The following is a 27,870-nucleotide window of genomic DNA, read 5'->3' as shown; positions in this document are numbered from 1 at the left end:
TTCAACTTTGCTTAAGATTTTTACTACTTAATTCCATATGTGTTCCTTCATAGTTTCCATGTCTTCAATATGAATCTACAATATAGAAAAAAGGGGGAAAAAACAACAACAATAAAAACCATGGAATATAAAGGCGTGACAAAACTTCTGACTGGTGCTGTACATTCAGAAACTATATGGGCAATGTATAGATGTGTAATCTGAATTTTAGTTTAATGTCTATATGGGCACCGATAATTCATAGAGAAGATGCCCCCCAAAAATAGGGCAAAAAAGTTTTAAAACTTAACTTTTACTATTCTGTTAAACGTACGGGTTCGGACAACACATAACATTAAATCAATGATAGTGCAAACATAATAGTGGGGAAATACTACCTGAAATGAAATACAACACTATAAAGTTGCCCACTAGGTGTCTCAATTACTGGAAAACTGCAGTCGAGGCTCCGTCACTAAGGACATTTGGTCTTTACTTTAACAGCAAAATTAGAGACCAAATGCAGGAAGTGATGTTGTGCCAATGCGCTGCATGGGCCGACCCAGTGAAGATGAATGCTGATTGGCCAGAGGCTGAAACACCCCTGTACACGCCCCGTGTACTGAGGAAGCTGAGTAAACTAAATGCTAAAAAAGTCTCCGCCCACCAGCTCACAGTGAACGGCAGAAACGGCAAAAAAGGACGGCATTCATATGGAAAGCATTAATTATATATCGTCAGGTTTTGGTTTTTCTTACTACGTCATGACATTTTATGTGTGTATATCAGTGTAAAAATTGTTAACATAACTGACAACTTATAACTGAGGAAACATGGTAACATGTACATGCTTCCCGACAATTTTCAAGAGTAAAAAAAATGGCAGAAACTGTCTATTTGTAAGGTTAGGTTCACACTGCATTTTTGCAATCCGTTATTAAAAAAAAAATAATAGGATCAAAACGGATCTGTTTTTTTGGACGGACACAAAAGTAGTGTCAAAACATCCGTTTTTAATCCGTTTTTTTTTTATAATGGAAGTCAACGGAAAAACGGATGCATACAAATGCATCAGGTTTTTTCATTCATTTTTCATCCGTTTTTTGCAAAAAACAGGTTGCAAAAATGCAGTGTGAACCTAACCTAAAAGCCCTATTCCACCAAAAGATCTGCCGACAGATTATCTGCCAAAGATTTGAAGCCAAACCCAGGAGTGGATTTGAAAAAAAGGAGAAATCCAGTCTTTCCTTTATGACCTGTTCCCTGTTTATAGTCTGTTCCTGGGTTTGGCTTCAAATCTTTGGCAGATAATCTGTCGTTAGATCTGTTGGTGGAATAGGGCCTTAAAGGGGTATTCCCCCCCAAAGTATTTTTTAATACGTCCCCCACCCGTAGCTTTCCGTCTTTCCAATATCAAGGTATTAAAGATTCTGCACAGTTTTGCTGTTATCTAGGTACATTCACCCCCACCAAATGCATAGAATCATCAGACCTCAGTCCAACCCCACACGCTCCCTGCTCCTGGCCCGCACCCTCCGAGACGGCAACACGTGTCTTCCTTCTCTCCTTCTCTTCAATGGGCCGGGTTAGCGCTTCTAACCCAGCCAATCTGAAGTGAAGGAGGACTCGGGGTGGCTGATAGAAAGGAAGACAGTGATCAGTGCAGCTGTCACTGTCTCCCTCTCTAACTGCAGCCACACCACTCACCTGTACCCTGTGCCCCCCGTCACCCCTGTAACTCGCGCCCCTCGCCCACAACACCCCCCCCCCCCATGCTCATCCGCGGCACCTCACCTTCCTTACCGGCGGCACCCCTGAACCCCCCCCCCGCCCGTTGGGCTCATCGGCGGCGCTTACCGGCATCCCCCCCCGTCCCCCCCCCCCGGCTGGGTCACCCATGGCTCAATGGCTCACTGTTAACCCCAGCTCCCTCGTGCCGCCCGCTCACCACCGGCAACATCTTCCCTCCGCTGGCCTCTTCCGCTGCACCTCCCGTGACCTGCGGCAGCGCTAACCGGCACCCTTCTTTTCTTCTGGGCTCAATCGCGGCACCCCTCCCCCCTTGTGACCCGCGGCTCACTGTCAGCCGCGGCTCACTCGTGCCGCCCGCTCACCACCCCAGCTTACCGGCGGCATTCCCCCCCCCCCCCCCACTAGGCCCATTCGCGGCACCTCCCATGCCGTCCGCTCACCGTCCCAGTATACCAGCTGCATTCCCCCGAACCCCCCCATGCTGGGCTCAATCACGGCACCCCCCCCCCCCTCACCCGCGGCTCACTTGTGCTGCTCGCCCGCGGCACCCCCATCACCCTCACCATTCCAGCTTACCGGCGGCACCCCCTCCCCCTGGGCTCAACAGATCGGTCTCACCCGTCCACCCACCTATCTCAGCTCAGATGCACCATGTCACCGTCTCAGCTCAGCTGCACCGTGTCACCGTCTCAGCTCAGCTGCACTGTGTCACCGTCTCAGCTCAGCTGCACCGTGTCACCGTCTCAGCTCTGCTGCACCGTGTCACCGTCTCAGCTCTGCTGCACCGTGTCCCCGTCTCAGCTCTGCTGCACCGTGTCCCCGTCTCAGCTCTGCTGCACCATGTCACCATCTCAGCTCTGCTGCACCATGTCACCATCTCAGCTATGCTACGCGATTATCACTATCTCAGCTCTGCTACTTCACCATCATCAGGCATAAGCATTGCATGATGGGAAATGTAGTTTCCTATCTTGATAATAGACCATCTTTTTAAAGTGTAACTCAGGAACGGCAGCAGCTAGAAAGATGGGAGATGTCTCAAAATACTCAGGGGGGTACTCAGCCAGCTAGGTTTGGGAGCATTACATTTTTTTTGCTCTTTGGGGGAATACCCCTTTAAGGGGCAGTCAAATCACGATTTTTGCAGCAAAAGTATCATAGATAAAGAGCAAATTTTTATTTTATGTTCAAATATGTTACTGAGACGTTTTTTAGACATAGTCTTCTGTACCCCGTGCATAGCTGTTTATTACTATTTTAGAAACAGCGACCCCCTACTGGCTGTAAGTATATGATCAATTTAAACATCAGGACAAAAAGATATTATGAAAAGTAGTTTACAAAGATCATTATTAGCACATATTAGGTGGTTTAGGGGAGGGGAAAAAAAATAAAATATATATATATATATATATATATATATATATATATATATATATAGTGACAGTGACCATTTGAACCTAAGACAAGCCTGTGTGAAAAGGCTGTATGTTTCCTTTTTATGCAAAAAAAAGAGCAGGATCTCTGTTTCTTGAATTAAACATCTGTGTCTCTGACTCTCTCTCTAGTCTCTGACTGCAGCTGGATGCTTCTTGTCTGCGTCTATGACTCTCTCTAGTCTCTGACTGCAGCTGGATGCTTCTTGTCTGCGTCTCTGACTCTCTCTAGTCTCTGACTGCAGCTGGATGCTTCTTGTCTGCGTCTCTGACTCTCTCTAGTCTCTGACTGCAGCTGGAGGCTTCTTGTCTGCGTATCTGACTCTCTCTATAGTCTCTGACTGCAGCTGGATGCTTCTTGTCTGCGTCTCTTGACTCTCTCTCTAGTCTCTGACTGCAGCTGGATGCTTCTTGTCTGTGTCTCTGACTCTCTCTCTAGTCTCTGACTGCAGCTGGGTGCTTCTTGTCTGTGTCTCTGACTCTCTCTCTAGTCTCTGACTGCAGCTGGATGCTTCTTGTCTGCATCTCTGACTCTCTCTCTAGTCTTTGACTGCAGCTGAATGCTTCTTGTCTGCGTCTCTGACTCTCTAGTCTCTGACTGCAGCTGGATGCTTCTTGTCCGTGTCTCTGACTCTCTCTCTAGTCTCTGACTGCAGCTGGATGCTTCTTGTCTGCGTCTCTGACTCTCTCTCTAGTCTTTGACTGCAGCTGAATGCTTCTTGTCTGCGTCTCTGACTCTAGTCTCTGACTGCAGCTGGATGCTTCTTGTCTGTGTCTCTGACTCTCTCTCTAGTCTCTGACTGCAGCTGGATGCTTCTTGTCTGTGTCTCTGACTCTCTCTAGTCTCTGACTGCAGCTGGAGGCTTCTTGTCTGTCTCTTTGACTCTCTTTCTAGTCTCTGACTGCAGCTGGAGGCTTCTTGTCTGTCTCTTTGACTCTCTCTCTAGTCTCTGACTGCAGCTGGATACTTCTTGTCTGTGTCTGACTCTCTCTCTAGTCTCTGACTGCAGCTGGATGCTTCTTGTCTGTGTCTCTGACTCTCTCTCTAGTCTCTGACTGCAGCTGGATGCTTCTTGTCTGCGTCTCTGACTCTCTCTCTAGTCTCTGACTGCAGCTGGATGCTTCTTGTCTGCGTCTCTGACTCTCTCTAGTCTCTGACTGCAGCTGGAGGCTTCTTGTCTGCGTCTCTGACTCTCTCTCTAGTCTCTGACTGCAGCTGGGTGCTTCTTGTCTGTGTCTCTGACTCTCTCTCTAGTCTCTGACTGCAGCTGGAGGCTTCTTGTCTGTCTCTTTGACTCTCTTTCTAGTCTCTGACTGCAGCTGGATGCTTCTTGTCTGCGTCTCTGACTCTCTCTAGTCTCTGACTGCAGCTGGATGCTTCTTGTCTGTGTCTCTGACTCTCTCTAGTCTCTGACTGCAGCTGGATGCTTCTTGTCTGTGTCTCTGACTCAGGGCCGTTTCTAGCACCGGGCGGGCCGGGCCACCGCACGGGGCGCCGAGAGCTAGGGGGCGCCCGGCGGCGCCCGACCCCCCGCACTCACCAAATTCACAGCGCCTCCTGCACCGCATCAGAGTGCCCCCCGCCAGGCCCCCTCCTCCCAATCCACCCCCCCTCCTCCCAATCCACCCCCCTTCCCTGAGGTCGGATCCCACGGACCTCCGTGTTGATGATTGCATCAGCCAGCGCGACGTACCGCACGCTGGGCACGTCAGCCGGCACGTCATTCCTTCATTGATTGGACGCCAAGGGCGCCACGCTCCTGCGGCGCCTCTCTCCTGCCTCACTTCACACGGCGGTTGTTCAGTGCCCCGGCGATAGCGGCACCAAGCTTGGATCACGGGCAAGTATTACAACTGGGGTGATGGCGGGGATGGCGACCGGCAGGTAGTGTATGTGTGGGGATCGCAGCGGGGGCATTGGTCTGTTGTTATGGCGGCCAGGTGCTGTTGTGTGTGTGTGTGTATGTATGTAGAGGGAGATATAGTGTGTGTGTAAGTGGGGGGCAGGAGAGAGATATAGTGTGTGTGTAAGTGGGGGGCAGGAGAGAGATATAGTGTGTGTGTAAGTGGGGGGCAGGAGAGAGATATAGTGTGTGTGTAAGTGGGGGGCAGGAGAGAGATATAGTGTGTGTGTAAGGGGGCAGGAGAGAGATATAGAGTGTGTGTGTGTAAGGGGGGCAGGAGAGAGATATAGTGTGTGTGTATGTGTGTGTAAGGGGGGCAGAAGAGAGATATATAGTGTGTGTAAGGGGGGGGCAGGAGAGAGATATAGTGTGTGTGTAAGTGGGGGGCAGGAGAGAGATATAGAGTGTGTGTGTGTAAGGGGGGCAGGAGAGAGATATAGTGTGTGTGTGTATGTGTGTGTAAGGGGGGCAGAAGAGAGATATATAGTGTGTGTAAGGGGGGGCAGGAGAGAGATATAGTGTGTGTGTGTGTATGTGTGTGTAAGGGGGGGCAGGAGAGAGATATATAGTGTGAGTGTGTGTAAGGTTGGTGGTGGCAGGAGAGAGATATAGAGTGTGTGTGAAAGGGGGGCAGAAGAGAGATATAGAGTGTGTGTGTGTGTGTGTGTGTGTGTGTGTGTGTGAGGGGGGGCAGGAGAGAGAAATAGAGTGTGTGTAAGGGGGGGCAGGAGAGAGATATAGTGTGTGTGTGTGTGTAAGGGGGGGCAGGAGAGAGACATAGAGTGTGTGTAAGGGGGGGCAGGAGAGAGACATAGAGTGTGTGTAAGGGGGGGCAGGAGAGAGATATAAAGTGTGTGTAAGGGGGGGCAGGAGAGAGATATAGAGTGTGTGTGTGTAAGGGGGCAGGAGAGAGATATAGAGTGTGTGTAAGGGGGGGGGGGCAGGAGAGAAATATAGTGTGTGTGTGTGTGTGTGTGTAAGGGGGGGGCAGGAGAGAGATATATAGTGTGTGTAAGGGGGGGGGGCAGGAGAGAGATATAGAGTGTGTGGGGCAGGTTTATTGCAGGCAGAGGGGGAAACTTTATTACTATGGTGGCTACAGCAGGTGCATTATTACTATGGTGGCTACAGCAGGTGCATTATTACTATATGGTGGCACAGCAAGGGACATTATTACTATATGGTGGCACAGCAGGGGACATTATTACTATATGGTGGCACAGCAGGGGACATTATTACTATATGGTGGCACAGCAGGGGACATTATTACTATATGGGTGCACAGCAGGGGACATAACTATATGGAGACACAGCAGGGGGACATTATTGTTATATACAGGCACAGCAGGGGGACATTATTGTTATATACAGGCACAGCAGGTGATCCTACATACAAGGGGCACCCACATACCTACTGACTATACTGCACCTAACAGCACAGTTACTACAGTTTGGAGTCTATAAGGTGGAAAAGGGAATGAAGTTGCTGGAAATGTGCAGAGCCTAAGATGTTTGTCTGGCAGGTTGGGAAGAGACGAATTGTAGCTGGAAGAAATCATCACGGTGGTCCGGGCAAGAGGAAGAGGAAAAGGAAAGTGACACCTCAGATCAAAGAAGACGTCACCTGTGAGTCACTGAATGACACTTTTATATTAAGTAGAACATTATTTGGTAGGGGTGCAACACTGTTCTATGCCATAATACTCACACTGCTTCTTCCTAGTAACCCAAGTAACCCCCCTTCCTTCCCCAGGGCTGAATTGACCGGGGGGGGGGGGGGGGGGGGGGGGGGGGCGCTTTTATCAAGATTCGCCCTGTTGCCAAAATGACCTAGAAACTGCCCTGCTCTGACTCTCTCTAGTCTCTGGCTGCAGCTACATGCTTCTTGTCTGTGTCTCTGACTCTCTCTAGTCTCTGACTGCAGCTGGATGCTTCTTGTCTGCGTCTCTGACTCTCTCTAGTCTCTGACTGCAGCTGGAGGCTTCTTGTCTGCGTCTCTGACTCTCTCTCTAGTCTCTGACTGCAGCTGGAGGCTTCTTGTCTGCGTCTCTGACTCTCTCTCTAGTCTCTGACTGCAGCTGGGTGCTTCTTGTCTGCGTCTCTGACTCTCTCTCTAGTCTCTGACTGCAGCTGGATACTTCTTGTCTGCGTCTCTGACTCTCTCTCTAGTCTCTGACTGCAGCTGGATACTTCTTGTCTGCGTCTCTGACTCTCTCTCTAGTCTCTGACTGCAGCTGGATGCTTCTTGTCTGCGTCTCTGACTCTCTCTCTAGTCTCTGACTGCAGCTGGATGCTTCTTGTCTGTGTCTCTGACTCTCTCTAGTCTCTGACTGCAGCTGGATGCTTCTTGTCTGCGTCTCTGACTCTCTCTAGTCTCTGACTGCAGCTGGATGCTTCTTGTCTGTGTCTCTGACTCTCTCTAGTCTCTGACTGCAGCTACATGCTTCTTGTCTGTGTCTCTGACTCTCTCTAGTCTCTGACTGCAGCTGGATGCTTCTTGTCTGTGTCTCTGACTCTCTCAAGTCTCTGACTGCAGCTGGATGCTTCTTGTCTGTGTCTCTGACTTTCTGTAGTCTCTGACTGCAGCTACATGCTTCTTGTCTGTGTCTCTGACTCTCTCTAGTCTCTGACTGCAGCTGGATGCTTCTTGTCTGTGTCTCTGACTCTCTCTAGTCTCTGACTGCAGCTGGATGCTTCTTGTCTGTGTCTCTGACTCTCTCTAGTCTCTGACTGCAGCTGGATGCTTCTTGTCTGTGTCTGACTCTCTCTAGTCTCTGACTGCAGCTGGATGCTTCTTGTCTGTGTCTCTGACTCTCTCTAGTCTCTGACTGCAGCTGGATGCTTCTTGTCTGTGTCTCTGACTCTTTCTAGTCTCTGACTGCAGCTGGATGCTTCTTGTCTGTGTCTCTGACTCTTTCTAGTCTCTGACTGCAGCTGGATGCTTCTTGTCTGTGTCTCTGACTCTCTCTAGTCTCTGACTGCAGCTGGATGCTTCTTGTCTGTGTCTCTGACTCTCTCTAGTCTCTGACTGCAGCTGGATGCTTCTTGTCTGTGTCTCTGACTCTCTCTAGTCTCTGACTGCAGCTGGATGCTTCTTGTCTGTGTCTCTGACTCTTTCTAGTCTCTGACTGCAGCTGGATGCTTCTTGTCTGTGTCTCTGACTCTTTCTAGTCTCTGACTGCAGCTGGATGCTTCTTGTCTGTGTCTCTGACTCTCTCTAGTCTCTGACTGCAGCTGGATGCTTCTTGTCTGTGTCTCTGACTCTCTCTAGTCTCTGACTGCAGCTGGATGCTTCTTGTCTGCGTCTGTCTCTATAGTCTCTGACTGCAGCTGGATGCTTCTTGTCTGCGTCTCTGACTCTCTCTAGTCTCTGACTGCAGCTGGATGCTTCTTGTCTGCGTCTCTGACTCTCTCTCTAGTCTCTGACTGCAGCTGGATGCTTCTTGTCTGCGTCTATGAAATAAATCTCCCACACGCTTTAAATAGTTTGACCTGTAGGGATAGCCTAACCCTCTATTAAAGGCTTTGTATATCAGGGTCAGTACCGTGTCACTGATGTTAGAGCTGTGTGTATGTGTTCTGTGCTTTTACAATCCACACTATTTCACTATATGTATAATGCACTATGCCATCTACTTTACCTACACAGCATTTCGATTTGCACTGTTGACGTTTAATTTTCATTAGGCCTTCTTATTATCAGTGGCAAAGCATGTATAAGATTAATCTCTGTGCACAGTGACCGGGAATAGACCAGCACCGTGCACAGTGACCGGGAATAGACCAGCACCGTGCACAGTGACCGGGAATAGACCAGCACTGTGCACAGTGACCAGGAATAGACCAGCACCATGCGCAGTGACCGGGAATAGACCAGTGCCGCGCATAGTGACTGGGAATAGACCAGCACCGTGCCCTGGAATCGGGAATAGACCAGCACCATGCACAGTGACCGGGAATAGACCAGCACCGTGCCCTGGAACCGGGAATAGACCAGCACCATGCACAGTGACCGGGAATAGACCAGCACCGTGCCCTGGAACCGGGAATAGACCAGCACCGTGCACAATGACCGGGAATAGACCAGCACAGTGACTGGGAATAGACCAGCACCATGCATGGTGACCGGGAATAGACTAGCACCGTGCACGGGAAGCGGGAATAGACCAGCACCGTGCACAGGAATCGGGCCGCGGTTCAAAAAAAAGGACCGCAGCACCGGCATCCCAGCAGCGGCACTGGTCTATTGATGTAAAAATCTTCAAGCGATGTACCTGCTGGTAAATTCACTTTTAGCGTTGTAGCTGTAATGGCTGATTTAGGTTAGACAAAACATTGTTACTATTTTCAGAGTTTTTCCCTTTAAATATAAATACAGCCAGGAAGCATGAAGCTCTAGTACACAGTGACACCTGGGCAGATTTCTCTAGTGACGTGAGCAATGTGTGAAGACTCGGGCTGTATGCGTAAAGTCCACTAATCTTCTTACAGATTATAGATCCTAATATAAACCTTCATTCAGATGAGAGAAACTGGGTCAGAGCAACAAAAGAGCAGGGAGGATTGTGCTCCTTCTCAGCCCCCAGGATCTGTTTGTTTAAACAAAGTTATTCCATGTAATGAAGAACATACCGGGTAGTCAGGAAGAATAATGAGAAAATAATAAACTATCCACTATTATAAATGAAAGAGACGCTATAGGTACTGACTGATAATGGACACTAATAGATAAACCACTGTCATCTTATCCCATTCGTGGCTTTTAACTCCTAACATAAAAGTAACCATATATTACATGTTGTTTCGATAAACTACAAATATAACAAACATACACGTCCAGGAGCACGATTCTGATAGGAGAGTTCTCAATATCAAGGACTGATTCCAGTAGCCCGCCCCCGTGGTCACATAATCATTCACTATTCTGAGGACAGGTGGTAAACGCTGCCAGTTGGGATAAATAAATCTAGAAAATAGCTCAAATCATCTGTGGGATCAGGTTACATGCTGTCCAAAGAAATCTATGGAGAGGGAAGTGATTTGATGACAGAAGAAGACAGAGTGACTGCAAAGAGGTTGTATTAAAGGGGTTATCCAGCATTAGAAAAATATAGCCACTTTCCTCCAGAGACAGCACCGCTCTTTGGGTTTGGGTGCAAGTTTTGCAATTTAGTTCCATTGAAGTGAATGGAATTTAATTGCAAACCACACCTGATCTGAAGACAACAACGTTGCTGTCTCTGGAAGAAAGTGGCCATGTTTTTCTAAAGCTGGATAACCCCTTAAATTCTCAACCCAGTGTGGCTTAGACTGCTCAGCCCTGCTCTATAATGTCCTCCATGCTGCTGCTGAGGGTGAGCTATAGAGATATAGAGGGGACAGGATTTTCTGTTGTGAGTGTGCACTGTAAGGGATAATTATTAAATAATACATAGAGTAACAGGGCTGCAGGATATAGGCCGAGGCAGCTTTGGTTTGGAACTGTGCTTATCTTGTTACATTATACCAAGGGCACAACTCCCACAGGAGTCTTTCTCAGAGTTATCTCTAGGAATAAGGCCACATTCACATATCTGTAGTCTTACCTGCAGCCGCCAACCCACATATGGACGGGACTACAGATGTGAATCCACAGCAACCTGTCTGTGATGTGTGTATGGGGCCACACAATTAACCGATGTGTGGAAGGGGGGTTAAAATAAAATCTTTCTAGGGCTTACCCAGGTGTCTTTCTGGTGACTGTTTAGGAACCACACATAGAAGGAAGAAGCATAAAAACAGGCATATGGATATAAATTTTATTTTGTGAATAAACAGTAAATTTTAAAGGAATCAATCACCCAAAAAATCGATATAAAACTACGAAATGTTGCTAATACTTCTCCGCATACACCGCACAAACATAAATCTATTCCCTGTGACTTTGCTTGATGTGCCCAGCAAATGTGGCCAAACTAGGCATCAGGCTGGTCACAGAGGCCTAACTTGATGACGGCCCTGGGGCTGTAATTACGCCTCTCTAGGCACGATTCACGTGGCTTTATCCTCAGGCCTGCCTCTTTGTGACACAAGGATGCATCAATGTAACTCACACCTGGAGAGACGTTATTACAGAAGGACCATGACAAGTTAGGCCTCTGGGACCACCCCGATGCCTCGTTCAGACACATTTATATACTGTGCAGGAGTTAATTAAAGTACTTATGAAGGGACACAGGATATATATATATATATATATATATATATACACACACACACACACATATATATGTGTATATATGTATGCTGAGTATTTACACATCCTGAAAAGTTACAGGTTACTTTATCCCTTCAGCTTTGAACACCGAAGACTAGATCCTCGTAACCGGCTCTGGAACCTGAAAACTCAGATAGTAAGGGCTTCTTGCACTCCTGTGCAATGGCGGGCACATGAAATGCACTTCTCTGAAGACACATGGCACACTGGCAACTTTTACTCTCTGGGGGACCCCTCCATATAAGCCTAACCCAAGAAAACACTTGCCTTCCTCAATGAGACTGCTGGCAACAAGATAAACACAAATCCTCAGCTGAAAACCGTCCACCTGAACGTCCCCACAACATCTCTTCTTTCTCCTTTCAGTCTGGTGAGGGCTTCTACCACTGTATAGCTGGACAGCAGCTCCATAGCTACCATTGCCCCATATAGGTTCTGTTCACACTGAGCAAAACTGGCAGAATTCGGCGGCGGAGAACCCGCCAGCCTCCATGTCATAATGACAGCCTATAGGCGCCTCCTCTCTCTGCATTAAGGATGCGAGCCTTCCATAGACTGTAATTATGAGATGGAGGCTTGCCGGAAGAATAGTAGGAAACCGGGGAGCGTGAAGAGGTAAAGTATTGCCTTATTATTTTCTATATATGCAGCAAGGGCTGCATGGACATCACTAATAATATACGGTATATAGAGCCCTTGCTGCATGATCGTTTGCATGAGCCCTTGCTGCTCGATGCAGTATAGTAGGCTTGGTATGCGAGCACCAATCTAGTAGATTGGCGATCGCTTACATAAAATATCGGCCTAAGGGCCGTATTACACCAGTCGGTTATCGGTTCGTTATCACTTGGTGTAATAGATCATGTTAAAAGGCAACGGTTTCCAATTTCCTACCGCACCCAAATCATACAAATAGGTGAATTTAGATAGTAAGGGACATAGACCAACACTGACAAACTATGTAAAGTGCTGTGGAATCAGTTGGCACCATACAAATAAAAGCAAAATAATAATAATAATAATAATAATAATAATAATACATAATGTCGTCTGATCGTTGTCTTAAAACGTGAGCTATCAAAACGAAAACGATAGTGATAGTTTGCTGGCTGCTGCTCCATGTAACAGGTTTGACGGCAGCAGTCCACCACTACCTTCTATAGGCCACCTGGACCATGTAAGGACCATCCAGGCAGCCCTTCCCACAGCTCCCTGCTCGACGTCGGTGCGTCTAATAGCGAGCGGGTAAGGAGAAGCAAGCTAGCAATGATCTGACAGGTCAGCACTCCATTGCTCCTTAATATCGGGCTGTGTGATACGGCCCTAAAAGAAACTATGAGTGCAATAATAAAAGAGCTTGAAATGTTAGCTGAGTTACATAAACTACACTGAGGTTTGGTGTTTGTTTTTTTTTGGAGAGGTTCCTTATCCAACAAGTTCTATTAAATATTATGCACACAGCTCATAAATGTCCTGTTTGGTAGAATATTCAAGATGTTTTAGCTACTAAATTAAAACCGATACCAGCAGGGAAAAGTGAAGAGCTGCAGTAACCCAAGTCTCCTCCGACCGTCTCTGGACTGAAATGAATATGGTTCCTTACTCGCAAACTTTCAGACTTAAATGGGCTCACTGCCATTTCAGATGACTAAAGCTGCTTTACCCATATTGATGGATGAGGATAAGGCTGCATTCACACGTCCGGAGATTTTGCCGATGGTGAATGCATGCAGCGGTTCAAATAGTTTCCCTGCTGCCAATATTGATACATCATGGGGGGCAGGGAAACAACCCATTGCATGCATTCACCGTCCGTAGGTCCACAAAATCTACAGACGTGTCAATGCAGCCTAAGGGTTTTTACACATTCACAACCCCCCATTTATCCCTAGTCATAAGCACCAATATAGCTACAGTATTGCACTGCTAAACATGCTAGCACATTTTCCCTTGAAATCAGTCAAATTAGCGCAACCCGTGTTTTGGCATTTTACAAAGCACTGGGTGGTAGAGATGAGCGAACCGGGTTCGGGTTCGAGTCGATCCGAACCCGAACGATCGGCATTTGATTAGCGGGGGCTGCTGAACTTGGATAAAGCTCTAAGGTTGTCTGGAAAAAATGCATACAGCCAATGACTATATCCATGATTTCCACATAGCCTTACGGCTTTATCCAAGTTCAGCAGCCACCGCTAATCAAATGCCGAAAGTTCGGGTTCGGATCGACTCGAGCATGCTCCAGGTTCACTCATCTCTACTGGGGGGTCTTCAGTCAACTGGCTGACAGTGATATCCTGACCTCTATATGAAAGGTTTGGTAGAATTAAAGGGGTACTCTGGGCCGGGGGGGTATTTTGGAGGATCGCCGGGGAGGAGGTGGAAATTGAAGCCGGCAGTCACTTACCTCCCCCGTTCCAGCGCCGGCGGGAGTCCTGCTTCGGCAGATAAATGGCAGAGCTGCCTTTAGACTTCACGTCTCATGCGGCAGCTCTGACCAGGAAGCAGCCGCAGGACGGGAGTACCAGGCGACGCAATCCGGTCACCCCCTCCCCGGCGATCCTCCAAAATACCCCCCGACCCAGAGTACCCCTTTAATCTGGTGTTTCCTTTCGGGCAGCTAGTGATCCCTGCTTTGCCTCTCACTTGTCACCCCCTCCCTCCAATCTGGACTTTGAGAGGCCGTTCAGTGGGTGTTAAGCCATTATATATACATATACACACACACACACACACACACACATACACATACACACACACACACACAAATATACACTCGAACTGTTTTATCATCCAACCATTAGTTGCAAATTATATGCAAAATGTGATGGTTGATACCAGCCAAACAGTGTGTAAGATCATCCACCACTTTTCACAGGCTGTGTTATTTCCTCTGATCTGCTAGTTTTATGGTCCGTTTACACAAAGCGATAATTCACCCAATAAATCGTTAGAAAAATCGTTTTTAAGATCGCTTAAGCCCATCTCACAAATAGGATGAATCGGTGAAAGACTGTTTACACAAAGCGATCTGCGAATTTTTAGCGAACGACCAGCGGCGATTTGAGAACATGTTGAAAGATCATAATGAACAATTTCTCACTCGTCGCTTGATTGTTCGCTGTGTTTACACAAGCCGATTATCGCTCAAATGCCATCGTTATTGCGAAAATTCTGACAATAATCGTTCCGTGTAAACGCACCATTAGTCTGGCATGTTGCAGGTGAGATCACTTGTATTAGTGTAATGTACTAGTAATCACACAGATCACAGTCAAAGAGCCTGTGCACACAGAGCGAGACAGAAATTTCAAGCGGAGCCCACACCGCAGAAACCGCTTGAAATTCTGCCTATCCTATTGACTCCATTGGATTTCTCGTGCACCTTCGCTGAAGGAAATTACTTGTCCGACATGAGCAGAGAGCGGAGGCGCACAAGAAATCTGATTGAATCAATGGGACAGGCAGAATTTCAAGCGGTTTCTGCGGTGTGCGCTCCACTTGAAGTTTCCGCCTCTTTTGCTCTGTGTGCACGGACTCTTATATCAACTCACAAAAAGTTATGGATATTTGAGGGTAGGATTGTTGGAAAATGTAAGAAGTCACTGCTCCAGCGACAGTATATCATGAAAGTAGTGCATTGAGGTAGAAACCGCAATGGGAATTTCCTCAACTCAAACAATCGATTGTAACAAAAGCCTAAAAGCACATTGATAAAATAGAACAGGTCCAAAGATGGCTACAAAAATGTTGGAGGGTGTAAGGCATAAAATATATCAGGACTTAGACTTGGGAATTTAAATCTGTATAGTCTGGATGAAGGAAGGGAAAGGGGGGAGATGATGGAAACCTTTATATATGTTACAGGATGAAGATGGGAAGGGAGAAGATGATAGAAACCTTTAATATATGTTACAGGAGGAAGACGGGAAAGGGAGAAGATGATAGAAACCTTTATATATGTTACAGGAGGAAGACGGGAAAGGGAGAAGATGATAGAAACCTTTATATATGTTATAGGAGGAAGAAGGGAAAGGGAGAAGATGATAGAAACCTTTATATATGTTACAGGAGGAAGACGGGAAAGGGAGAAGATGATAGAAACCTTTATATATGTTACAGGAGGAAGACGGGAAAGGGAGAAGATGATAGAAACCTTTATATATGTTACAGGAGGAAGACGGGAAAGGGAGAAGATGATAGAAACCTTTATATATGTTACAGGAGGAAGACGGGAAAGGGAGAAGATGATAGAAACCTTTATATATGTTACAGGAGGAAGACGGGAAAGGGAGAAGATGATAGAAACCTTTATATATGTTACAGGAGGAAGAAGGGAAAGGGGGAAGATGATGAAAACCTTTATATTTGTTACAGGAGGAAGACGGGAAAGGGAGAAGATGATAGAAACCTTTATATATGTTACAGGAGGAAGAAGGGAAAGGGGGAAGATGATGAAAACCTTTATTTGTAACAGGAGGAAGAAGGGAAAGGGGGACATGATTGAAACCTTTATATATGTTACAGGAGGAAGAAGGGAAAAGGGGAAGATGATGAAAACCTTTATATATGTTACAGGAGGAAGAGGGGAAGGGGGGAGATGATGGAAACCTTTATATATGTTACAGGAGGAAGAAGGGAAAGGAGGGAGATGATGGAAACATTTATATATGTTACAGGACTAAATAAGGGTCAGGAGGGAAGTGTTTTTAAAAAAAAACTGAACTCAAGAACAAGAGGACACAGTGAGAGGTTACTGGGGGAAAGATCAGAAGCTATGTGAGAAAATATTACTTTACTTAAAGAGTAGTAGATGCTTGGAACAAACTTCCAGCAGATGTGGTTGGTAAATCTACAATAACATAATTTAAACCTGCCTGGTATATATATATATTCTATCCTAAGATAATAAGAAGGGGAACACTAAAAGGGAGGACTAGATGGACCCAGTGGTCTTTTTCTGCCGACAATCTTTTATGTTTCTAAAAGCTAACACCAGTGGTAGGTATGCATACCCTAACAAAAATGTCAATGTCCCAATAACTTGTCCTGTGCCCTTGAGCATCAATTCCAGCTGACAAGGATGTCGCCTTATTGTCTGCTGAGGCATGGAATCCCACTTTTCTTAAAAGCGTCCCTCAGGTCACTGAGGTTCTGGGGTACAGAGTTATGGGCCTCCACACAGCAAATCAGCCGATCCCATATGTTTTCTATGGCAGCGCTTCTCAATTCCAGTCCTCAGGCCTCACCAACAGGCCATGTTTTGAGGATTTCCTTAGTATTTTACAGGTGATATAATTATAATCAGTGCATAAGGTTTCTCACAGGTGTTCTTTGTATGGGATATCCGCAAACCATGACCTGTTGGTGGGGCCTGAGGACTGGAATTGAGAAGTACTGGTCTATGGGATTCAGGTCTGGCGAAAGTGCAGGTTACTCCATTTCAGGTTCCCCAGTCTCCAGCATTTGTTCCCTAATGATGTTACCTTGATGAGTTGGATGATATTACACCTGTGTTGTTCATATGCAGGCACAATGACTAGATTACCGATGGCATTCAGATAGTATGGGCCTGTCGCTCTACCATTTACACAGTATAGAGAAGTTCTGTATTGGTTGGACACACCATCTTCATGGACAACAATGCTCCAGCTCATTGAGATCACATCATTAGGAAACAGCTGCTGGAGACTGGGGGATCACAGACCTGAATCCCATGGGATCAGCTGAGTTGCCGTGTAGAAGCTGTGTAACTCTTTACCCCCCCCCCCCTTGCAGTGAGACGTTACCGCAGAACACCTTTATAATTATTCACTGCCGCAGCGGGTGAGCACAGCACTGGGACACTAGAAGAGGGCTACCGCCCTCCCCCCCAGTGCACCCCACAGCCTCATTTACATATGAAAAAAATAAAGTTGTCGGTAACGGAACAGTGGACTTTCTAAATAAAACTATTGCCACACTCCCTGTCCCCGGCCGTATTAAAACCTAGCAGCAGGGTAACTTGCTACAAGAGTCACTTTAAAGGGATAAAATAACACAAGTAGTAGTCTCGCACATAATTCAATTTTAGAAAAAGGAAATCCTACATGTTTCTAGCACTTGAGACTATGTTCATGCAGCGTATAAATGATGGCCGTTTATTTGGCACTAAAAAGTTATGTTGTTTTGAGTATTAAACAACGGTCACTGTTCTAAATTAAAATTGCACTGAAGTCTATGGACAACGTCCAGAAATACTTGACGTGATCATAATTTCAATATTTCAACGGCCATTGCTTGTATTGACTTCAATGCAAATTATTGCATTATGAAAAGAATGGTCGTTGTATAATTTGAAAACAACGGCCGTCATTTTCATAAAAAGTACGTTGTGTGAACAGAGCCTAAAAGGTTATTCTGACAATGAAAACTTATAATGACCTATCCACAAGCGCCCAAGTATTAGGAGACCGATGCAAATAAAAAGAGACGCCAGGGAGAGGGCCACGCCATTCCCCACTAAAGTTATGGAAACAACAAAGCTATTTAAATTAACTAAAATAATAATAATACCCCTTTAAATTCAACAGTATGACAAAGAATTATTCTTAGATATAAATGACAAACATTAATTATAACTGGTAATTATGTGAAAGTCTGCAAGTGGTCCGCAATGGTATCAGAAGCTGTGCACAGTCAGTAGTCGTCAATGGAATGACAGAAAGTAAAGAAGCTCTAACATATTCATGATAAAAACTTATAACGTCTTGGAACATGGATTACTTTACTATAAAAGATGATAATAATGCTTAAAGGGGTTATCCAGTGCTACAAAAACATGGCCACTTTCCACCTACTGTTGTCTCCAGATTGGGTGGGGTTTTGAAACTCAGTTCCATTGAAGTAAATGGAGCGTAATTGCAAACTGCACCTGAACTGGAGACAACAGTAGGGGAAAAGTGGCCATGTTTTTGTAGCGCTGGATAACCCCTTTAAAACCAGTCCAAGAGACTATTGAGACGTTTCCATCAGCAGACACAGCTTATTCACAGGGTTTCATTCCCACTTGGGGTGGGGCCGTGGTACAGACCTATGTAATACACAGCTGGCTCACGAGTAATCGATCAATCAATATATATTGATATGATTATCCTGTGACAAAGACATTACGTCTAATACATGAAAAGGGGTCGGTGTTTGCAGACAATAGAAATAAAAGCTAACAGCTCTTTCTGTATGCAAAGTCTACACGTCAAGCATGAGAAAATTAAGTGGCAATGGATTGTTCCAGTTCTAAGTCCTAGGCGTGAGCTCAACATGGCGACCGAGCCTTGTGTCTGACGCAGCATAGTCCACACCTGATTCAGTTTCTGTAACTGTTTCCTAGCCTCCATACATACATGCCTCACTAGGAATGATGGCGCTAACTACCTACCTGGCCCGGAATCCGATCGATTACTAATATGCAGACGTTTACAATGATGTCTGCAGATCCCGGCCCTGGTATAGCTCTATGCATTTGTATATACGTATATTGAAAAAATAGCCTGTAATTTTCCCTTTCAGTGACACACTAGACAGGACTATAGAAATTAAGCAACAAACATATTTAGGTCTAATTTCGAGGTCTATACTAAGTAGCTTTATTGTTGCTTTTAAAGCCCATCGGACCAATGTCACAGGCATCGTACGTAGCACATTGCCAAATGGGGTTAATGTTTAGTATAAACCTCTGGCACTAGTAGATGAGAAGACTGCGCAATACCATAAAAATATTACCCATAGCCCAACAGTTCAGCTCCACCCCTCCCCGATGGGGATTTTATGGTACACACAGCTCTTTTGTTACACAAATAAAAATCATCCTGAAACCCCTGGCTATATAGAAAACACACAATTACAGTAAAATATAGGTGCACATTCCCTAGAACGAGCTAGAGAAGAGGGGGATAAGCAGCAGACTGGTTCTCTGTCTAGGAACATCATCCAGGCATCGTTCCTCGAAAGCCGCCCAATATAAGAACGGTTGAGCTATACAACTTGAGGTTCAACAGCTGTCAATGCCAAATCTTCCCACAGCCGACATGTTATTTTCTGATCACATACGCAGTATTTTTCATGCTGATTGCTGCAATATTCTCACAAACAGGATTTTTTTTTTTTTTTTTTTTTAGCACGGCTGTAATGTGAACACACGATCAGACAATATATAAAGGCTACGAGTGCGAAGGTGACGCTTTACTCTTGACACTTTAAATAGTTAACCGTTTACTTGCCTGAGATTAACGGAGGAGAGATTGCTCTTCTCTCTTCGTTGCCGCAGCGTGTTTATGGAAGCTCAGTTCAGAATCAGCTTCTACAGTAAAAGACATAATCATTTATTGAGTTTCCTCCCGTAATACTGCAGAACATCAAGACTTTTCAGTCCGAGTGTCTACACAGAAGCTGCTTCAAAGTAACACTTGGGAGATTTAGAGAGAGCGATGAAACCTGCAGCATCTTCCTACCTCTTTTCACTGTGTATCCACCACTCCCTCACTGTGTGACAAGGAAATGCTGCAGAGGACTCTCACAATGGGATTGGCTCGGAGAGAAACACCTCTGCGCTCTCATTGGCTGGCCCCATTCTCCTGTTCAAAACAAACCACAAAAAAAAGAAGATCACTGAACATGATCGAAGGAAACAAAACAGGTCAAAATCTCTGCCTAATAGTTTGACGTTTCGACACAGATCACCGGTATAAAGAATGACAGAGAGATCCAGAGACTAGAGAGAACTGCTGCATAGCAACAGCACCAAAGAGAGAGGGGAAAAACATACACAATACACACACGCCTATGAAGCTAGAAAGTCCTAATATATAGACGTTATCTATGAAGGTGTATCAGGTGATATTAGATTTCCTGAAGTATTCTTCTGAGCAAAGGTGCAATAGCTGCCTCAGCCTAGTTAAAGGGAATCTGTCACTAGGTTTATGTCGCCTTAAATGAAAGCAGCATAAACTAGTGACAGATATGCTGAACAGATCGGTGCATTACTTACATCATTCTGTTCAGCCGTTCTCCTAATATGCAGGAGAATAGGATGCTTGCAGCCCTCCAGCTGCTGATTGACAGGTGATTGCCTATACACTGCATGGATAGATAACTGCCAATCAGCAGCTGGAGGGCGGAGTTTTCTGCTTCTCAAGAATATCCAGGAGTCAGGACTACTGGATATTTCACATTCATCTCAAGGGGACAGACAATGTATATTTTCTTCTATGTCCATGAGTCTTGCTGTAAAGCATGTCACTACTCTTGCTGTTAAGAAACACTCAGGCAAGATTGCTCCCATAACAATGTACAAAAAGTGAAATAAAAAAATAGTAAAGTCAAAAAATAGAAACAAATTCGAATAAAAGAACAATTTTGAGTATATGATTCTAATCAGTAAAAAAAATTTAGGCGATACATTCCCTTTAAAAAAAAACACACGTTGGACTTGGAAGTGGAGCCATGCTGAGGACAAGGACCGAGATGAGAAGCAATGTTGGGGGTGTCATGTTGAGGTCTAGGAATGAGATAAGAGCCATGCTAAAAAATGGTAATGAAATGGAAAGCTATGCTTGCAATCAGAGTGACATGATGAGTTGATATGCCAAGGACTAGGAATGGGATAGGAACCCATGCTAAAGACAAGAAATGGAACAGAGAGCCATGAGGAGAAGAGGAAATGAGATGAGGAGCCATAAATTAAATAAGAAGCTATGTTGGGGACAAGAAATGAGATGGAATAACATCAGTAATGTGTATAGATCGCTGCTTACTCAACCCCAGCCCCACACACACACCAATCTTCCCTGACACCTGCTGGGAGATCAGCTGTTCGGGCCACACTACACAGCGAATGGAGTTTGTCTCCATTCCATGTGTAGCAGTGGCAATGTGTAACTTCAGCTGAGCAGCAGTTACACATCCATACCACTACTCAGTGAACAGAGAAAAACTTCTTTCACTGTGTAGTGCAGTCCCAAACAACTAATCGGCACGCTCACTATGCAGTGCGGTGCTAAACAGCTTATCAGTCTGGGTGCCGGAACCCCGCAATTAGTTAATTGGATAGTTGTGGACAGATCCTGTGGATAGCTCATTAGTACATTTTGCCTAGAATTTCCTTTTAAGTGGGGATGCAAAGGATTTCTACTTAACTCTCTGGGTGCCAGTGAGCAAGCCGTGATCTAGAGGAGTAGAAAACCTGTATTTACAGGCTTAATATTGGTGGCCATTTATCGAACTGTTTCCACTACTAAGCTGGAACTAAGTGTAACAGCCTTGTTACACGGAGAGATAATCGGCCGAATCGGGCCTATTATCGCTCTGTGTAATAGAGATAACAATCTGATCGTTGATTTAGGTTTGGACCTAAAATCGTTGGGCGCCGAACGCACACTGTTACATGTAATAGCAATGTGCGGCCAACAGCTAACAATTGCCCAAACACCTGACACCTTACCTCTCCCCACTCCTCTCTCCTGTGCTCTGCAGCTTTCTGGTCCTGACAGGCCGCTCAGCCGCTGCAGCCGCCGGAAAGCTGCGTAGCACAGGAGAGAAGACCAGGAGCGGGGAGAGGTAAGGTGTCAAGTGTTTGGTCAAGGGCTGCATGGACATCGCTAATGATTTCCATGCAGCTCTTATTGCCCGATTATCGGGCTGTGTAATAGGTCAAGTAAACAAGTGCTGATCTAGCAGATTTGCACTCATTTGCTAAAATAATCAGGCTGTAGTCAGGCCGTGTAATAGGACCCTTAGACCTTAAACAGCTAACCTAATTCCCGCATTATTATCCCAGCACCCACTGGCACAGGAGTACTGGGAAGAGACAGCTGCCATAAGAGTGGTAGGAGGCTAGTATATTAGGTTGGGAATGGCCAAAATAAATAACAAGGTGCTTATTATATGATGGTGCCGTTCTGCGCTATGTAACAATTGGTTTAGATCACCGGGCACTCCAGGTGTCGGCTAGAGGGGCTACAATGGTGAACAGGGAGCAATGTACTGCAATGCTAATATAGTCTATGATATTGTAGCAATGGAAGATACAGGTGGATTGTATCACAATTACGAAGTAGTGGTATGGTATCAAACAGACAGACCTGCTCCGTAATGAGGATGATTTATGTTGAAGATGATTTGTGTGGTAGCTATGTCCCTAACCAGGATCCGTTGCTACTGCTGTGACGTCACGCAGTCTGTCAGTGACTGAACTCACCGCTCGGTAGGAGTGAGCTCGCTACCAACCAGAGCGCGCCATCTGCCAGAAGAAAATACTTGCACTACAATTTGTTCTCTTTGGGATAATTTACTGGAACTACCAAATTGGATGTTATAGACTAATCACTTACCTGCTGATCCCTATTTTAACATAGCTACCACACATATCATCTTCAACATAAATCATCCTCATTACGGAGCAGGTCTGTCTGTTTGATACCATACCACTACTTATCGTAATTGTGATACAATCCACCTGTATCTTCCATTGCTACAATATCATAGACTGTATTAGCATTGCAGTACATTGCTCCCTGTTCACCGTTGTAGCTGCTCTAGCCGACACCTGGAGCGCCCAGCGATCTAAACCAATTGTTACATAGCGCAGAACGGCACCAGTTGGTGCGCAGATAGCCATATTGCCCAATACGCTGCTTCACACATCTTTCCCAGGGTTCTGAACTGCAGCGCTGGTATCTATTTTTAATTTTACTAAAATAAAAAACAAAAAATAAATAAATAATATACCAAATATTTTTTTTATTTGAAATAAAAACACCCCACACCCCTTGTGAACCATTTAAATAAAAAAAAAATATTTGATCATAACTGCGAATAAAAAAAATGTTCAATCATACGCTGCAGAATCTGTTTGCGCAATACAAATTAATATTATTATTATCATCATCAGCCCACCGAATACGATATAGTCCTCAGGATAAACATATCTAAAAAGCAAAAAAGACAGAAGGAAAAAAAAAGAAAAAAGACATTAGCAAATAAAGTGTACTCACTAGCGGCTGTGGCTACTACAAGCAGGTGAGAACTGCAGGTAGGACCTGGACTTGGAAGAACGCCCACAAAAAGTTGAAAGGCTGTGCTTCCATATTGTGTTTTTAACATAAATGCAAAGTGGGAACCCAGCCTAATACTTACCCTCCTCCGCTCCTGTCTGTATGGCCAGGCATCCGATGGTTACTTACAGGGGTTATCCAGCGCTACAAAAACATGGCCACTTTCCTCCAGAGACAGCACTACTCTTGTCTCCAGTTTGATGGTGCTTTGTAACTCAGCTCCATTGAAGTGAATGGAGCTTAATTGCAAACCACACGTTAAAGCGACTATATACCCACAATCTGACCCCCCCCCCTTCCCCCCCCAAACCACTTGTACCTTCGGATAGCTGCTTTAAATCCTAGATCTGTCCTGGGGTCCGTTCGGCAGGTGTGCCCTAACTTTGCACCACCCCTCCGTCCCTCCTCATCATTAGGAATGCCAGTGAAACATTGACATTTTCTCCTGTCTGAACATTGCACATGTGTATGTCTGAGAGTGAGTTGGTAAACTCCCCTTCCCCAGTAAAACTTTAATCCCCCCCAGACACACAAACAAACACTTTCCCATTTTAAATAAAGAACACATAAAATAAGTAAAATATAACAATATTATTCCTGTATGGTGAATGACATAAATGCCAGGATTGCAGATTGTTGTCAGGGTGAGGGTGTACACTTGGAAGGAAGAAATGAGATACCAAGAGCACTACCCTGGGTAATGTGGTCACTGGTTTTAGTAGATTGTGATACATTGGGACTCATGTCAGCTGCAGGGTGGCGCTATGGGAATATGATTAGAGATAGGACTAGAAATAGTGGCACATTGTTCATTTCTGGATGAATCTTGGGCAGGATTTGTACTGTGTAAGTGGCTGCCATCCTGCAGGTGTTCAATGCTTTCCAGAAGTATCTTGAGCTTTCCAGTTAGATTTAGTTGCACTGTCAGCCTGAAGTACAGCAATAGTTTCAACTTTTATGCAAGTCTGGTTGTGCTTAAAGGGAATGTGTCACCTAAATTTTCTTTTACCTATTAGAATCAGATACTAAAAGTTGTTATTTTTTATTCTAATCTGTTTCTATTTTCTCACTGTAATTTTTTTATTTCACTATTTGTGCATTGTTTTGAGGGCGGCCATCTTGTCTGAGCAGTTTTTAACAGCATTTAGTGACATGCTCTACAGCAAGACTCATGGACATAGACGACAATAGGCTGTAGTCTGGAGAGAAGTCTAATGTTTTTAAACATGCTGTGTGTCACACCACTGACAGTAGGATTGAGTGGTCACCAACTGGCCTGGGTCCATTATACTTATACATACAAGTGTCAACTTTCTGTGTAATCCGGCCTATGCGGATAATGAGATGACTGCTGAATAGGAAGTGTCAACTTACTATTAGGCTTAGGAGCCAGACTAAAAGCTGCAAGATTCAATACAGGGACCATGGGGAATATGAAAATATCATATTGTTACCAGGGATGGGGATCCTTCGGCCCTCTAGCTGTGGCAAAACTACAATCCCATCATGCCTGGACAGCCAAAGCTTTGTCACGCTTAAATCATCATCCCAGTGGTCTGCCTCCCCATCCTGCATTGGAGCTGTCATCATCCGGTAAGAGGATATAAGGGGCAGTGCAGTGACCGCAGTCACCAGCATCAGCAGCGAGCCTGTGAGAAGTGCCATGTGGAGTCAGGTGACAAGCAATACACTGCTGGAGTGGATAGAGAGCAGGACGGGGAGCAGCCAAGTGTTCTTCGCATCCTGCTCTTATATCCCCTTACTGGATGATGACAGCTCCGGTGCAGGGAGGGGAGACAGACCACCGGGATAATGATAAACGTGTCGCATCATCCCGCTGGTCTCTCTCCCATCCCGCACCAGAGCTGTTACCCCCAGCCCTCACCTCTATGTAAGACAGCGGGTCGTGATGTCACCATTTTTGTTGGAAATGAAGACTGCGTGCTTTAGTAAATGCAGGAAAAAAGCAATGTATATATATATATATATATATATATATATATATATATATATATGTTATACACACACACTCAAAATTAATGTATGCTGAGAAGCTGTATAACTTTTGTTAGGCTATGACATAATTCAGAATAGGTTTTGCCTGGACTTTTCCTATAACATGATATCCTAATATCCTGTCATTGGTGGGGGCCCAGGTGCCGTGACCTCGCCAATCTCTAGAACAAAGGGGAAGAAGCGCTCAGCAGTGCATGCACTACCTCCTCATCTCCATCTCACTTGTACAGTATCGTTGGACAGAATTATTACGAAGCCTATCGAGGTTATGGTAATCACGTCTCCCGGCAGTTCCATAGGCTCCATTATAATACCGCCTCCAGGTCATTATAATACCGCCTCCTGGTAGTGTACGAGTGAGTGCGGAGATGAAGGGGTAGAGCGTGTTCTGCTGAGCACTTCTGTCTCTTTGTTCTAGCGATCGGTGGGGGTCTCAGCACTCCGACCCCGACCAATACAAACCTCTCACATGTCAGAAGTTTGTTTAAGTGATAAGTGCGCTTTCTGGCCCGTTCACACAGAGTAAAAGTGCCCTCCCACTCCCTGTACCTCGTCCTGTCACTCATCTTATGTCATAGTCTTGTGGCAGAGACACATACAGGAGCTGAGGGGATCTGCGGCCCATGTCAGGCACCTCATCCTCCTCCTCCTCCTCATACATCTCCAGGTCTGTGCTGAGGGGATCTACGACCCATGTCAGGCACCTCCTCCTCCTCATACATCTGTCTGTGTGGTGGAGCTGAGGGGATGTGCGGCCCATGTCAGGCACCTCATCCTCCTCCTCCTCATACATCTGTCTGTGTGGTGGAGCTGAGGGGATGTGCGGCCCATGTCAGGCACCTCCTCCTCCTCATACATCTGTCTGTGTATTGGAGCTGAGGTGATGTGCGGCCATGTCAAGCACCTCATCCTCCTCCTCCTCATACATCTGTCTGTTTGGTGGAACTGAGGGGATGTGCGGCCCATGTCAGGCACCTCCTCCTCCTCCTCATACATCTGTCTGTGTGGTGGAGCTGAGGGGATGTGCGGCCCATGTCAGGCACCTCCTCCTCCTCCTCATACATCTGTCTGTGTGGTGGAGCTGAGGGGAGGTGCGGCCCATGTCAGGCACCTCCTCCTCCTCCATCTGTCTGTGTGGTGGAGCTGAGGGGAGGTGCGGCCCATGTCAGGCACCTCATCCTCCTCCTCATACATCTGTCTGTGTGGTGGAGCTGAGGGGAGGTGCGGCCCATGTCAGGCACCTCATCCTCCTCCTCATACATCTGTCTGTGTGGTGGAGCTGAGGGGATGTGCGGCCCATGTCAGGCACCTCATCCTCCTCCTCATACATCTGTCTGTGTGGTGGAGCTGAGGGGAGGTGCGGCCCATGTCAGGCACCTCATCCTCCTCCTCATACATCTGTCTGTGTGGTGGAGCTGAGGGGATGTGCGGCCCATGTCAGGCACCTCCTCCTCCTCATACATCTGTCTGTGTGGTGGAGCTGAGGGGATGTGCGGCCCATGTCAGGCACCTCCTCCTCCTCCTCATACATCTGTCTGTGTGGTGGAGCTGAGGGGATGTGCGGCCCATGTCAGGCACCTCCTCCTCCTCCTCCATCTGTCTGTGTGGTGGAGCTGAGGGGATGTGCGGCCCATGTCAGGCACCTCCTCCTCCTCCTCCGTCTGTCTGTGTGGTGGAGCTGAGGGGATCTGCGGCCCATGTCAGGCACCTCATCCTCCTCCTCCTCATACATCTGTCTGTGTGGTGGAGCTGAGGGGATGTGCGGCCCATGTCAGGCACCTCATCCTCCTCCTCATACATCTGTCTGTGTGGTGGAGCTGAGGGGAGCTGCGGCCCATGTCAGGCACCTCCTCCTCCTCCTCATACATCTCCAGGTCCGTGCTGGGCGGTCACACTGTATCACCTCACACATCCCTCAGCATGGAGCCACACCTGCTCCTCCCTATTATATATACACCTATAGGAGGCTGCAAAGCACCCTGGGAGCTCATAGGCCACATACATCGTTTGCTGACAGTGCAGGAAACTGGGCGGATTGTGTCAGGAATGTCAGAACCAGCAACCAACCTCCGCAGTGTCAGGGCCTACCACTGGGCCCTCCATCTTGTCACGTGTCCGGCGCTACCCGCCATCTCTTCTACGTCATTACTTTACCTCACACATCGCTCGCTGTCACCCTTGTCCTCTTTCCTCTGTCTGGCCCGTCATTGGCTGATTCAGACGTCAGTCAGTTTTTGTCACGACGCAGCGGCTCTTGTGATTGGCTTCTTTACACATCAATCATTAAAATTATAAAGCCGCTCAGTTTCCTGGGCGTCACCTTAGCTATTCTTGTATCGCACTGGCTTTTTTCCGTTGTCAGTCAGCGTACCGTCTTCTGTTATTGGGCCGAGCGGCTGTCAATCAAGCGTGTGCCCTCAGCTCGTATCACGTGGCCCTGT

At 46.2% G+C, this 27,870-nt stretch overlaps 1 long non-coding RNA gene across 3 annotated transcripts; it reads right to left on the bottom strand.

The window, feature by feature from the left end:
* On the bottom strand, positions 1 to 27,870 carry LOC138767898 (uncharacterized). Of its 3 annotated transcripts, none has more exons than XR_011358875.1 (4): positions 27,801 to 27,870; positions 19,814 to 19,936; positions 19,583 to 19,662; positions 1 to 75 (listed from the first exon to the last, which is right to left on the bottom strand). It is a non-coding gene; the product is annotated as an uncharacterized lncRNA (long non-coding RNA). The 3 variants fall into 3 exon arrangements; XR_011358873.1 differs by lacking the exon at positions 27,801 to 27,870 and adding an exon at positions 27,584 to 27,763; XR_011358874.1 differs by lacking the exon at positions 27,801 to 27,870 and adding an exon at positions 27,497 to 27,522.

Source organism: Dendropsophus ebraccatus, chromosome 11 (genome assembly GCF_027789765.1).
Source record: "Dendropsophus ebraccatus isolate aDenEbr1 chromosome 11, aDenEbr1.pat, whole genome shotgun sequence".
In the NCBI taxonomy this organism is placed as follows: Eukaryota; Metazoa; Chordata; class Amphibia; order Anura; family Hylidae; genus Dendropsophus; species Dendropsophus ebraccatus.
The sequence above is the reverse complement of the archived record's forward strand: the minus strand, read 5'-3'. Positions and strand labels throughout refer to the sequence as shown.